The 15,870-nt window shown below is 37.9% G+C and overlaps 1 long non-coding RNA gene and 2 pseudogenes across 1 annotated transcript; all 3 read right to left on the reverse strand.

The window, feature by feature from the left end:
- Positions 1 to 4,174: 4,174 nt before the first annotated feature.
- Positions 4,175 to 5,850, reverse strand: LOC148690007 (F-box protein CPR1-like; annotated as a pseudogene).
- Positions 5,851 to 10,537: 4,687 nt separating this feature from the next.
- On the reverse strand, positions 10,538 to 14,713 carry LOC148690008 (uncharacterized; annotated as a pseudogene).
- Positions 12,291 to 13,393, reverse strand: LOC148690009 (uncharacterized). The gene is made up of 2 exons (XR_015957423.1): positions 12,845 to 13,393; positions 12,291 to 12,751 (listed from the first exon to the last, which is right to left on the reverse strand). It is a non-coding gene; the product is annotated as an uncharacterized LOC148690009 (long non-coding RNA).
- Positions 14,714 to 15,870: the final 1,157 nt, after the last annotated feature.

Here is a 15,870-nt window from a genome sequence, read left to right on the forward strand (position 1 = left end):
TCCGTCAGTTTTTCTGTTAATTTCTCTGTTAAGTGCTGACGTGGCTAGAGATGGGGTCCACTCACTAATCCAACTGGATTAAAAAATAATTAAATATTAAAAATTAAAATATTTTTTTATATAAAATTGTGGGACCTCTCTTTCTCTTCTATCTCTCGCCTCTCTTTCTTCTCCCTCTTTGTGCACCTACATCCCCCAAACCCAGAAACCTTCCCACCCGTCCCTCCCTCCCCCTAACCTTCCTCCACCACCTTCTCTCTCTCCTCTCTCTCTCTTGCCTCTTTCTCTTCTCTCTCTCTCTCTGGGCACCTACATCCCCAAAATCCCAAAACCCAGAAACCCTTCCCACCTGTCTTCCCCACCCCCTTCTCCCCACCCGAGCCCACTCCCAAATCGGACACACCCATGCGGGGCCCCACCGAATCAGGCCCTACATCCTCGTTGCCTCGCCTCTTTTATCCCAGGCCCGACGGAGCCGCTGCAAAAGAAAAACAAAATCTAGATTTTTTTGGTCCAAATTTTTTTTAAATAAAAAGGTGAAGAATGGACGAAGGAAGAAGGTGAAGAATGGATGAAGGTGAAGGTGAGAGAGATAGGAGAGAGATTGGATGTGAGAGAGATAAGAGAGAAAGAGAGGGAGAGAGAGAGAGAGAGAGAGATGGAACGCAGGGGAAAAAGGGAAGAGAGGGAGAGATGGGTTCGGATCAAGAAGAAAAAGGAGAGAAAGGGAGAGAATTATGTGGGGGTGGGTCCCACATGTTTTAAAATAAAAATATTAAAATAATTTATTTTTAATTTATTAATATTTAATTAATACTTTTATCCACTTGGCTAGGAAGTGGGTCCCGTCTCAAGCCACGTTAACATTTAACAAAAAACACTAACAAAGATCTGATATTGTCACATATTCGTAAGATGAGGTATGACATTGTCACTTTTAAAAGATGAGGTATGAAAATGTCGTTCGACCTATAGTTGAGGTAGTTTTGTGTAATTTACCCAAATATTTATTATGCTTTCACATCTTTTAGACTTATACAGTAATGATTATGAATTTTGTTTATTTTGAACTTCCTTAAAAATACAATTCATGAGAGTTTGTATGGTTTTAAAAATTCACACGATCATGTACCCATCCTCAAAGGGTAGAGGATGCGACTACGAATGTTTGCATATTTTTTTCGTATTTTTTGCACATATAAATTAATTATTATAATTTTTTTTTTTAATGTGTTTGGCCTCTCAAAGTAAGACTTTTGTTGAAATGTACACACCTTTGGTCTCTCGGTTTCAAGGGTCACCAAATCCTAGATATCAAGGTCATCATTATCTCAAAGTGTAAAACATCTATCTTCCCTTTATTTAAGGGAGTTGACGTGATTAGCATCATAACCTAGTGTTTAGTGTAATCTTCTTGCTTTAAGGATTGGATTAAGCCTAGGTTTATTCGGTCACTAGGGTTTCCCAGTTGGTTACTTGTAGCCATCTTTCTCTCATCTCTTCTTTGATATATACTTGGTCTCTTGTACATTGAAACATATGAAATATTACAATTTAAATCAGAAAATCAATATGGTATCAAAGCAGGTTGTTTTGTAACCTGTCCCTGCCTATTCTTACTACTGCGACTATTTCTTCAAAGCCTAAACTATGGTTGAAGAAAGTTCTATGAATCTTGAGGTCGAAACTTCACAAGGTCTTTCCTCAAATTTTTCAGATGTTGAGGTTAACACCAATCAACGTTTATGTTCATTTTTATTGAACTAATTCAATTACCTGCCTTGGTCCTGAGTTGTTTCACTTGCTCTCGGTGGCAAAAGAAAATTAGGATTTATGAATGGAAGTGTGGATGTTCCAGACAATTCTTCTCCCACATATGATTCATGGCTTTAGAAGGACCAACTTGTCATGTCTCTACTGCTCAACATCATAGAGAAACATGTTGCGAAGATTTTCAATTACTCTAATTCCTCACAAGACCTGTGGAAGGCATTGAAGGATATGTATGGAAATCAAAATAACTATGCTCGAGTGTTCCAACTAAAGAAAGACAATGCTAGTACTCAGCAAGAAGGGAAATCTTTTGTTCAACATCTTAGGAGTCTCAAAACCATGTGGAATGAGTTGGATGTATACCTTCCACATACCACAAATCCTGTCATTCTTCTAAAATAAGTTGAAGAAGACAGAATTTTCCAGCTATTAGGGAGTTTGAGCTCTGAGTATAAAGATCTAAGGAGTCACATCCTGATGAGTCAAGAGTTACCCTATTTTCAACAATGTTTGTGCTGCTATTCAACGAGAAGAAGCAAGGAAGAAGGTGATGAATGTTGAATACAGTCCAAGATTGACAGAGACTCATGCCTCAAATTATAAGTACTCAGAGGTCAAGGTGTACAAGGGCATAAACACACACCTAAAGTGAAAATACTACGATGTTGTTGGGCATGTGGAAGAGAAGTGTTGGGAACTCTATCTTGAACTCAAGCCTAAGTTTACCAAAGATGGAAAAATGATACCAAGGTTCTCACAGCAATCTCACTTCAAGGCATAATTTTCTACTGCTCATCCTCCTCCTACCATGCCACAAGAATCCGTAGAGTTCACGACAAATCCATGGACCCTTATCAATGAGTTTGCATCTTACTTGCAAGGTAAGGGACATGGGGGAGCTTCATCTGGTCAAAGTAATGAAGGGAGCAACCACACAGCTATGTTGGGACAGTTTGTCAGTTTTCTTGCTAGAAATGGAAGAGTACCACATGATGAGGCATGAGGTATTCTCGAAGCATTCTCTACTGTCCTATTCGCTAGTGTTGAAAATGATTGTTAAATAATTGATTCAGGTGCCATTGATCACACGACAAACAAAGTCACAAATTTGCATAACTTTAAATATTTACCAAGTCCTTCTCATGTGTTGGTTGCAAATGGAAAAAATGTCCTAGTTTTAGGCAAAGGAGAGATCAACCTGCTTTCACACAAAACACCTTCCACTACCTTATATGTACCATCTTTTCCTTTCCAACTTTTGTCAATTGGAAAAATCACAAACACCCTAAACTATCGTGCTATTTTCTCACCAAATAATTTAACGTTTCCGGATGTTCTCACCATGAAGATGATTGGTGAAGGGTTCTTCATAAATGAACTTTACTACCTATGCAAGAATTCCTATTTTACTCAGGCTCTTCAAGCTAAATCAAAGTCCATAAAGGAAAACCAAGTTTGGCACAAGATATTAGCTCATCCTTCTAAGACCATTTTGTCAAAATTGTTCCCAAATTTTTGTAAGTCACATATTACATGTGATACATGTCAATTTTAAAAATTTACTAGGCTACCTTTTGGTAATTCAATGTCTAGGACAAGTAAACATTGTGAAATAGTACACATCGATGTATGGGGACCAATCAATAACTTCCACACATACTTTTGGCACGAACATTCATTCACATGAAAGTAAAGGTTGAATCAAGAAAGTAAAGGTTGAACCAATGTTTTAAAAGGCTCACCTCAGGGGGGGCGCCTAGACGCCCTCTGAGGCTGGGCTTAAGGGTTGTCGCCTCTGTTTTGAGGGAGTGGGCATAAGGCTTCGCCGGAGCCGCCTAGGCAACGGAAGGCGTCGTTAGAGCCACCTAGACGGCAGAAGGCTCGCCTCAGTGCTTTCCCAAACCAAAATTTTGGGTAGGGTTTTAACTGGGTCATACCTCTTCCTTGCTCTATCGTCTCTTTGCCTTTTTTTCCTAATTTTTATTTTTTATATAATGGATGTGTGTGTTGTTTGTGTGCATGGTTATATGTGTGCTATTGTACTTTTCATCCTCTATTTTACATATACATATACATATATATATAATATAATATGTCTATATATGTGTGTATATATATTTATAATATATGTGTGTGCTCAACATGATTATTGGTTAATAATCTTCTTCTTTTTTTAATATAACATATGTGTACGCTCAATATATCTATTAAAAAATTTAGGTCCCGTGCCTCACGCCTAGGTCAGGCTATCCCTCGAACGCCTCGTCCATGCCTCATGCTTTTAATACATTGGGTTGAACAAAGATATTTTAAACATAATCAAACGATAAAGGCATTCAAATATGTAGCTGGAAATTTGTGACAAGTCACAAGTCGGAAAAGAAACAAGTCGCTCATTCTATTTTCTATTTGTTGAATATCTATCTAATTAACAAAAAAATTAGCCTTTAAGCAATCAATTTACAGCTTCTGAGGTTGCTCTATTTGTATTCATTTTTACCATGGAGCTCCTTCTTTTATATATACAAACTCCATTGATCACAGTAGACGTACACTCAAACAAAGAAAGATAAGGATGCATCTCCCAAACGAGAGTCTGAACCCGGATCAGAACAGGATCAAGATGCAACGGTAAGATAATTTCTTGCAAAATGTATTATCAATCAAGATGACAAACAACCCATGAGCATGAGCCATTAGATGCAGGAAATTGAAGCAGGACATCAGAGCATGATTCATTTTAGTTAAACCCACCTTCTTCGCTCACTACGGAGTCACCATCAAGAAGAAAAAGGCTCCCTAAGCAAAGGGTTGCTTTAAAAACGAGTAGCAGACCACCATTGTCAACTTCGTTACATTTTTCTGCTCTAAATCAAACCAAACAAACGTACCCTCACCGTTCTGCAAAAGAACCATTTCACCGTTCTTTGAGAACCCCAAAGGGTCACAATAACCAAACCACCAAGGCACAGTTTCCGGAACAATAGAATAAAGCAAGGTCCAAGAGTCGGACATTCCATACTCCTTCATAATCCAAACTTCATGTCTACTGCTCCTATTATTAACAAGAACACATAGAGAGCCCTTTAAAACCACCAAATTCATAGTACAATTGTCATCCTCGTCCACTGGGGTGTGGAACTCCCGATAATTCTCACTGGCAAGATCAAGGGTTAGAATTATGCATCGATTGTTATCTTTACGCATCAGCCAACAAGAGAACCGTTCGTAAAAACAATTTCACGCCTATGCACAGAAAAACCATTGCAAGACAAGCTTTGGATCTTTTTCCATGAGTTCGATTTTAGACTATAAACACCGACTTGGGAACCCACAGACTCTCTCTTTCTGTTCTCAAACTGCGTAATTCGCAAAACTTTAAAGTCATGATTAGCTGAATCGTACGCGAACCCGAAGAGAGTGTACCTGCTGAAATATGACGGTGGCTGATGCTCCAACGTTGGGAGGGGAATCTTCTTGAACTTTTGAATCGACATGTTCCATAAACAAACATCTGTACATTCACCGTCGTGAATACAAACCACACCATTAACTGAGCATCCCAACATCTCAGGGTAGTCGCCAGGGCATTTCAAGGGCTGCTCAATTAGCACAAGTGTCCCGAACACTTTGTTGCCGTTGAAGGGCAGTGAATAGAAATCTGACCAAATAGCGGAATTTGATCGGAGTAAAAGGGTGCGAGCAGAATTGGTTTGGATGGAGCGTTGGAGATGAGCTTTGATGAAGTGATGGTCGTGGATGACGACATACCAAGATTTGGAAACGCAGAGGAATCGAATCAAATCCTTGGGCGGAAGGCGAGAAAGGATGTCGAACGGTATCTCCGGTGGGAAGTCTGACTCTGACATGGTTTTCTTCTTCTGGGTTTTGGGTTTTGAACTCATCTGTGAAATTCCGCTTTAGGGTTCTTCTTCTCTGTTTGGCGAAGAAGGCGAGACTTGAAAAGTTCAAAGGAGGAGAAACAATCTGAAGAAATCAGCTATGGAATCTAGATTTAGGGTTAGATCTCCTTTTTAGGATAGCAACATAGCAAGAGGAAGGTAAAACATTACTCACCTTCAACTTCAATGGGCAGCAAAAACATAAAATGCACTAACAAATTTAAATTCGGATTTGGCGACAATCAAGTTTAAGATCTTTAACTTATAAATATAAAAAAATATCACAAACTATAGTACTAAGTGACGGTTATACATTAGAAAAAATAATAAATACACTCCTTAATTTTCTCACATTCCAATTTCTTTTTGTTTGTTTTACATATAATTTATTTAATTTGATAGTCAAAATTAATAAGAGAGCGTGTATCTGTTTGCTAAACTAAAAATAAATGATGAAGGGATATTGCATTTTATCCCTTTTGGTTTGGCAACAATTGCGAAATAAGAGCTTGTCGCTAAAAATTGCAAGGTTAAACTTAACTTTAGAGCATCTCCAATCAACTAGCTATATGAGCTCTTAAACTAAAATTTAGAGAAAAGTGACAATCAAGGTTCTAAAAGGCGATAGTCGGATGGCCGGCAGATGCATAATGTTTACACGTCTAAGCCTTAGGCCTCTAGACCGAGCTTAGACAGTTTTTTAAATTTTAATTAAATTTATTATATAAGATATAAATAAATTCATAATTATATTCAAAAAATACATAATTGTATTGGAATAAATAATGAGCTTAGACAATGTTGGGGTATTTTCTCTTTTTTTTTTTTAATTGTTTTTGGGTCTTAATGGGTGTGCCAAAGGGCCCACTCCTGAATTTTTGTCTCCCCCGGTTCCCTTCGTTCTTTTCTGCCACGTGGCAGTTCCTCCCACTTCCCATTCTCCTCTTTTCGTTCCCATAGCACCCTTACCCCCCTCCACCCACCCCGCCGAAACTCTCTTTCTCTCTCTCGACCTCACTTTTCCACCCCCACCGGCGAACTCACACACACAAACATACATACATACATACACGGCACCACCACCACCTATTGGCAATGACGACGATCCTCGCTATCGACCCAAACCTCCATCTCTTTCTCTCTCTTTCCCAACATTGTAGTAACTGTTGTGCACAAGCAGATCCGGTGAGTCCTCGTCATTTTTCGACGAAGGTAAGTCGAACCACCCTTCGATCTCCTTTCCTCGTAGTCTAGGGTTCTTGTTGCTAATTGGAAATTGTTTGGTGAAGGTTAAAATACAAAAATAACTCAGGGAAAACAGTTTCTGGTTTTTCTGGCGAAGGTTCGTGAGCTTCAAGTCATTTTTCTGCCGACTCCGGCCACTACTGAGGAAACCAATGGTATAGATCTCTTCATCTTCCCTTGGGCTTCATTTTGCTATATTGTATGACATGTTTTGGTTGAGAATCGAGTTGACCGGAGGTGGGGAAGCTCCGGCGTCCTCTTTCCATCAAAACCAGACCTTTGGGCCGTGCTAACCCAAGACCCAAAACCCATTGTCCTTGTACCGGGCCACCAAGCCCAAAACCCAAATGAACAAAGCCCCATTTCTATAAACCTGGGCCCAGGCCCTTTGCCTAGCCCAGACCCATTGAACTCAGGCCCTTGGGCCATGTGAACCCATGCCTTGCGGCCCAAATAACCCAAAACCCAAACCCTTTTAACCTAGGGCTTTCGGCCCTCTAAACCCTTTAACCTAATCCCCTAACCTATTAACCCAAGGCCCAACCCACATAAACCTAACCCTAACCCAAGTCCAAACCCTAAGCCCTAAACCCGATGACCCGACCTGTTTGACTAACCTGGTTTGACCCGTTGACTTCGGTCAACGCTGACCCTTAACTTTGATCGTTGACCTGTCAACGTTGACTTTTGGGTTGACTTTTTTGGGTTTTGTCCAGGACCCCTTTTAGGCTAATTTCAACATCTTGGATCCGTTTTTCGAAATTCAATCGTTTGAGTATAGTTTTGTTAATTGCACCCTTTATGTGCTTAGGTGCATTTATTAGCGGTAATTCCGTCATTCTTATTTCATACGGCTCTTCGATGACAAAGTATTTGTAAGTGGATCTCTTCTAAAATGCATGTTTTAATAGTAGAAATGCATACATGAAAAACATGATTTTAATGATTACGTTTTATGAAATGTTTTATGAGATATTATGCTTACTGAGAATATTTTCGAAAACCATATTTTATCGAAATGATGTTCTTTGTAGTATATATGATGAATGACTATATACTATTTATGAACATGCTTTTACACACTTCTTTGTAGTATATATGACGGATGACTATATGCTATGAAGATGATTTTTGAGATATATGTACTTACGTTTGGAAAAAGATTATATTCAATGTTTTGTGCTTATCTAATGGTCATTATTCTATCAACGGGAGATGATATTTATATATTAGCCTTCGGATTGGGGTGATGTAGGAGCCTATAGGTCGATTGAAGATTTAAGTATTGGCCTGCGGGTTGGGTGATATAGGGGCCTACGGGTCAAATGAAGATTTATATATTGACCTTTGGGTCGAGTGATGTAGAGGCCTATACGGGTCGATTGAAGATTTATATATTGGCCTACGGGTCAGGAGATGTAGGGGCCTTCAAGTCGATTATGATACCACTATTTAGCACACTATATGATATATGTTTTATGGAAGGTTTTATGGCATGCTAAGTTTTCGGAAAACCTATCACCTATTATGCTATTAGTTTTCATAAAACTTTGGGATTAGTATGTTTCAATATTATATATATATATATATATATATATATCAAGTTGGTCCATTCATGTTTGTTTTGCGCCCTCTCAGGACTTAGATTCGAGGTGTACAATCCTGGTGTCAAGGCACTCCTGCATCAGCATCTTTGAGTCCTCTCGGTGTAGGACCCATTCCTTTGTTCATTCAATTTTATATTATTTCTAATGTTTTAGATTAGTTGTATGCTCTGAACATGTTCCTCTTTTGCATATGAATTACATTTAAATTTATAAGTCTTATTTTCTTCATTGTTCTCGTGCATCCTAATATGGTTTCGTCACCTTCAAGTGTCGGCTAGCACATGCCTATCCTGGTGTTTTGGAGAATATTAGGGTCGGGCTGGTCAATGTTCATCCAATTATTCAACAAGCCTTTTTCATATTGAAAAAAAATAAAATGCAAATTAAAAGCTATCTATTTTCTACCTAAGTGAGTCGCGACCTAGGTGGGTGCATAGGCAGGTCTAAAAGGGCTAAGTGGGCTCCTAGCTAGTCTACCGTCTTTTCTTAATTTTTAAACTTCTAGAAATTAATGGGGTAAGTGACCAGTCTAAGCAGAAAATTTTAGAACAATGGTTACAACCATCGCATATAAGGCTTATAGATAGCTCCTATATGAGCTCATTGAAACTAGGGTTCATATGATGTTTTCTTTTAGAATAGAATGGCTTACATGTTCATCGAGTATTTGAATGGAGATGTTGGAGTGCATTTGAGCAGTAAATGATTTGTGAATAGAGCGTAACGTGAAAATATTGTTCAGTGATCTGATTTTTAATTAAATATAATGCAATAGATCCGGCTAGGGATAGAATTATTTCCCAAAAATCCTAAATCAAACAAAAAAAAAATTCCAATCTCATACCCAAAAAACTCCTAAACCAATAATACCGAAATTTTGAGACTCCATACCAAACCGATACCAAAATTGTCGATACATGATTCGGTATGAGCTTGGTTTGGGAATCCCGAATAGACCTGGCATTCGTGTCGTATTCCTCGTGTTCGTGTCATTTTCATATCATACCCGATAGTTTAACGGGTCGTGTCGTGTAATATCTGTTAAAATAAACGGGTAATATGACCCAACCCGAAATCAACTCGTTAATATTATCAGGTAATATGACCCGACTTGTTACCCGTTAAGAAAAATATATTTTAAATCAATAGAAATGAAAATGAAAAACATAATTTGACCCAAAAAAGATGTAAAACATAATACTAAATTAGTATATATATAATAAATTTCAGAGTTGACCCCTTCATGAAAGTTGTAAAGCTTTTTATTACGAGTGATTACATTTTTCACACTTCTACAATAATTATTATTAATTTTTCACTCAAATAAAAAACATTGTTCATGAGATTCGGAGTGTTTTAAAAATCTAAAAAACCATGTAACCATCGTTTAAGCGTTGAGGATGCAATTATAAACGTTTATTATGCTTTCACATCTTTCAGACTTATACATTAATGATTATGAATTTTGTTTATTTTGAACTCCCTTAAAAATACTATTCATGAGAGTTTGTATGGTTTTAAAATTTTAAACGATCAAATACTCATCCTCAAAGCGTAGAGGATGCGACTACGAGCGTTTGCATATTTTTTTCATATTTTTCGCACATGTAAATTAATGATTATAATTTTTTTAATGTGTTTGGTATTTTTAAATTACTTGATATTTTTATTTTTAATGTGTTTTATGATTTTTAATCTTAATAGGAATATACTATAAAATAAATAAATAAAACTTAAAATTTAAACTTTATATAGAATAATTATTATTAAACAATATATACATATTCATTATATCTATTGTATTCTAGAGTAAGTTTTTTTTAGTAGTTTAAAAAATTAAAATCATTAAAATAATTTTTTTCTTATTGTGTCAAAACAGGTTACTGTGTGTCACTTTCGTGTAAACCTGTTAAGGACCCGTTATTAACGGGTGACTATCGTATGACCCAATAATGACCCGATTAGTTATCGTGTTGACCCAAAACCCGTTATTTTCATGTCATTTACGTGTCATGTTAACAGGTCGTGTAAGAAATTGTCAGGTCTAATCCTAAACCGAACCGATTTTTTCATTTGTTTATTTAAATCCCACCATAAAAGGGTTGTCGACTCTTGAATTAAAAGAACCATTTCACCATTCTTTGAGAACGCCAAAGGTTTGTAATAACCGTAGACATGAGGCGCATCTACCCCCTCACTAGAATAAACCAGGGTCCAAGATTTTGCCACTCCGTATTCCTTCATTACCCAAATATCGCAGCTTGCGAGAAAACCATAAACACAAATAAACAGAGAGCCTCCCAAGACATGCAAATGCAACACAGAATTGTCATCCTCATCGACCGGGGTGTCAAACTCCAGATACTTCTCACTGGCAAGGTCAAGGGTTAGAATTATGTATCGGTTTTTACCTGCTTGTGATCTTCTCTGCATCAGCCAACTCATAGCACCATTCGACCCATCTGCACTGAAAAACCCTTCCCAGGCATGTTTTGGATCCTTTTCCATGAGTTTGATTTCATACTATAAATCTGAAGTTGGGAACTCACAGTGCCATCATCCCTGCTAATATCAAACTCCAAAATTGCCAATATTTTATAGTCCTGATTAGCGGAATCATACCCAAATCCGTACTGAGAGAGCACCTGTAAATCTGAGGATTGCTGCTGCTGAATCTCGAGGGTTGGGAAGGGAATCTTCTTAAACTTTTGAATTTCCGGGTTCCACAAAGCGATGAAAAGAAATCTGACGGAGGAGCGTTACCTGACTTGAGTAAAATGGTTCGACCGGAATTGGTTTGGATGGAGCGTTGAAGATGAGCTTTGATGAAGCGATGGTCGTTGATGGTGGCATACCAAACCTTAGAAATGCAGAGGAACCGAATCAAATCCTTGGGCGGAAGCCGTGAAAGGATGTCGAACAGTATCTCCGGTGTCTGACATTTTTTTATTTTTTTTTCCGAAGAAATCAGCTACGGATATGGAATCTGGGTTTAGCGACAATAACCAAGCAAAGCAACTCGGCTGGTCAACATCGGTGATTTTATTGAGGACCGGCGTTACTTCCTGTTTCAACATACTCTCTTTTTCATGTTTATTTGTTTTCTTTGTAAATTTTGCATGTTTTTTTAGAAAGCTACGACATTGATATATAATACAATACGTACAACTATTGAAGATAGTGTGTATAAAATGGATCTCGATCAAAATCTTGTCAGAGATTTACATCTGGACTAAAGGAAAAAGAACGTCCGCACTAGAATAAAATGAAGTGCTATCCTCAAGGAGAGAATCAAGGATTCCTTAAACCAAGTTACAGAATTTTCCAGCGTTAAACTCAGAGTCAACCTATGGGCTACCTTGTTCGTTGACATTCCCAAATTGCGAAGATTCCTCCTCGCTTTCTATTTGCAAAGGTGCAATCACCACAAGTGCGTCCCCTTGTACCTCAGGTGAGGCGAGTTTCCTCAAGATCGGCGTTGATTTTGGTTAAATTTAAATCGGATTTGAGGTAAAATTCGAAGTTTTCCGTTGACTCTACCACCAGTAGCGTAGCACCTTGTTCCGGTTTGGGCACAAAATATGCGAGTCCCTTGCTTGTCCCATGGCATAATCCTTAGTTTCGGCCGTACTCATACTTCAATTTCATGCTCATTCGTTGTGCGTAACTTGGAAGTCTGGTCAACTTGGAATCCATGAAAATGAAATCAGGTCAAAGAGAAAACATTGCAAACAAAATCCACAACTTTCAAACAGTACTGATATGCATGAACAATTTCAGCACTTTTCGGCTTATGGATCCCTAAAAAGCAATCTGTAATAATGCACATTTAGTTATTCGTCTGAATATTAATCCTGCCCAAATTTTTTAACTGATTACAGCATAAATCAACCACTAATTGAAACCAAAGCAATCGGAATAGCAAAGGACATAATTTGTGAAATTTGACTTCATTTTGGCCGTTTGAAACAGCCTCATATTCTCTTTGCATACCTAGCATGTCTTCACGATACATGTTCATTGCAGACTACACCCTACGAAGATCAATAACTTCCGCACATACTTTTGCCACGAACATTCATTCACATGAAAGTGAGAAAAAAAACAATATGTATCCAAATCAGTTGGCGCCAAGAGTCCAAGACATACTCCAGGAAGTCGACAATGCCTTGGCAACAAAGAGTAAAGCAAAAGAGCAGCAGCGTTATCATCCAACCCAAGTACCTGCAGAAACACAAACTGCTATGAGATACCAAAAACCCAACAAGCTTGCAAGAAGCTAAATGGAAACAAGGATTAGAGATCAAACAAGAATACTTGTACGCTCAGTTTGAATCAAGGATTATAGTTCTTTTTTCGTCCTTTTAATCTGTTGAATCAAGAAGTAGAGGTTGAACAAAGATATTCGTAATCATAATCAAACAAGAAAGGCATTCAAGTATATAGCTAGAACTTGTGACAAGTGACAAGTCAGAAGAGAAACATCTCGTTCATTCTGTTTTCTATATCTAATTAACAAAAAGTTTAGCCTTTGAGCAATCATTTTACAGCTTTTGAGGTTGCTCTGTTTCTATCCATTTTTGCCATGGAGCTCCTTTTATATATACAAAATCCAATGATCACAGTAGACGAATTCTCAAACAAAGAAAGATAAGGATGCATCTCCCTAACGAAAATCTGAACCGAGATCAAAACAGGATCAGGATGCAATGGTAAGATTATTTCTTGCAATTAAGCCCCAGAAATCATTGGCTTCGTGTATATATAGCAAAATGATTTATCAATCAAGAAGACAAACAGAACAACCCATGAACATGAGCCATTAGGTGCAGGAAATTTAAGCATGACATTAGTTACTCATATGGTTCCAACTTACAGTAGATAAACAAGATATTTTTCGGGGCATGATTCATTTTAGTTAAACCCACCTTCTTCGCTCACGACGGAGCCACCATCAAGAAGAGAAAGGCTCCCTAAGCAAATGGTTACTTTAAAGACATGTGGCAGACCCCCACTGTAGACTTCGTTACTATTTTTCTGCTCTAAATCAAACCAAACAAGCGCACCCTCACCTTTCTTCAAAAGAACCATTTCACCGTTCTTTGAGAACCCCAAAGGTTCACAATGATCAAACCACCAAGGCACAGTTTCCGGACCAGTTTCCACACCAATAGAATAGAGCAAGGTCCAAGAGTCAGACGTTCCGTACTCCTTCATAATCCAAACTTCATGTCTACTGCTCCTATTATTAACAAAAACGCATAGAGAGCCCCTTAAAACCACCAAATTCATAAGATAATTGTCGTCCTCGTCCACTGCGGTGTGAAACTCCCGATAATTCTCATCGGCAAGATCAAGGGTTAGAATTATGCACCGACTGTTATCTTTCCACATCACCCAACACAGAGCACCGTTCGTAAAAACAATCTCACGCCTATGAACGGAAAAACCATGGCAAGGCAAGCTCTGAATCTTTTTCCATGAGTTCGATTTTAGACTATAAACGCCGACTTGGGAATCCACAGACTCTCTCTTTCTGTTCTCAAACTGCGTAAATCGCGAAGCTTTAAAGTCATCATTTGCTGAATCATATCCGAACCCGAAGAGAGTGTACCTGTTGAAATATGATGGTGGCTGATGCTCCAACGTTGGAAGGGGAATCTTCTTGAACTTTTGAATTGACGTGTTCCACAAACAAACATTTGTACATTCACTGTCGTGAATACAAACCACACCATTAACCGAGCAGCCCAACATCTCAAGGTAGTCGCCAGGGCATTTCAAGGGCCGCTCAATTGGCACAAGTGTCCCGAACGCTTCGTCGCCGTTGAAAGGCAGTGAATAGAAATCTGACCAAAGAGCGGAATTTGATCGGAGTAAAAGGGTGCGAGCAGAATTGGTTTGGATGAAGCGTTGGAGATGAGCTTTGCTGAAGTGATGGTCGTGGATGATGGCATACCAAGATTTGGAAACGCAGAGGAATCGAATCAAATCCTTGGGCGGAAGGCGAGAAAGGATGTCGAACAGTATCTCCGGTGGGAAGTCTTTGACTCTGACATGGTTTTCTTCTTCTGGGTTTTGGGTTTTGAGCTCATCTGTGAAATTCGGCTTCAGGATTCTTCTTCTCTGTTTGGCGAAGAAAGCGAAACTTGAAAAGTTCGAAGAAGGAGCAACAATCTGAAGAAATCAGCTATGGAATCTGGGTTTAGGGTTAGATCTCGGGAGAACAACAGAGAAATCAGCTATGGAATCTGGGTTTAGGGTTAGATCTCGGGAGAACAACAGAGCAAGAGGAGGGTCAAACATTACTCACCTTCAACTCCACCGGGAGCAAAGATTAGCCATAATGTAGTTTAAATTTACGTTCTATGAGAATCATTTTTAAGATTTTTATTTTATAAATAAAAAGAAATATCACAAACTAAATGACAGTTACACTTTAGAAAAAATAATAAACACACTTCTATTTAATTTTTTCACATTCCAATTTCTTTTTGTTTGTTTTACATATAACTAGTCTTTCTGCACGCGCTGATGCGCGTGGGAAAGGCTTTTTTTTTACATCACGGCACACTACGCGCAATGTGTAGTTATTATTTTTTTTCTTTTTACATTTGTTCATACATAAAGACATTCTTATAATTACAGCGCGCTATACGCAACGTACAATGTTTAATTTTAATTTGTACATTTGTAGACATTCATTCATTTAAACTTTTTTAGTTAACAAATTGTAGTAAATTTTGCATTGCTAAATTTAAAATAAGATAATGTAAACCTCTCAACCTGAGAAGAGAAACGCTCATAAACGAAATGAAGCTAAATATGATGTTCCTGATCGATCTTCTACATCACAAATGCCACAAAAAAGTGAAACTTTATGCCCAAATGATAGCAGACAAATTCATATGTGAATACACCATTTAAATTGTCATCAAACTCAGTAAATAAACCACACAAAAAGACAACCTCAATACACAAAGAGAAAACTAACCCTCTATAAGAAGAAAGATCACAATGAAATTACAAACTTGAAGTCCGAATTGATCACCCAACATACATCAACATATCAAACCAAACTAAGAAAATAAAATAAAATTATTTCTTGCATTCCTGAAAATGTAAAGGAAAATCGTATCAGCGGTAAACTAAAATAACACAATAGAAATGTTAGCTAAAACTGAGAACCTTATTGTATGCCAAGACGACTTTTTCTCTGGATATCCAGGTATTATGCTTAATTTTGCCAAAGGAACCCAAACTGTTGCAGAGAGAATGAATGTCACAGGAAAATTAAACTTCAACAATTAAACCGATTAGAAAACATAAAAAAGAAGTCAACC

This window comes from Pyrus communis, chromosome 16 (genome assembly GCF_041283825.1).
Source record: "Pyrus communis isolate YQ-2024b chromosome 16, ASM4128382v1, whole genome shotgun sequence".
In the NCBI taxonomy this organism is placed as follows: domain Eukaryota; kingdom Viridiplantae; phylum Streptophyta; class Magnoliopsida; order Rosales; family Rosaceae; genus Pyrus; species Pyrus communis.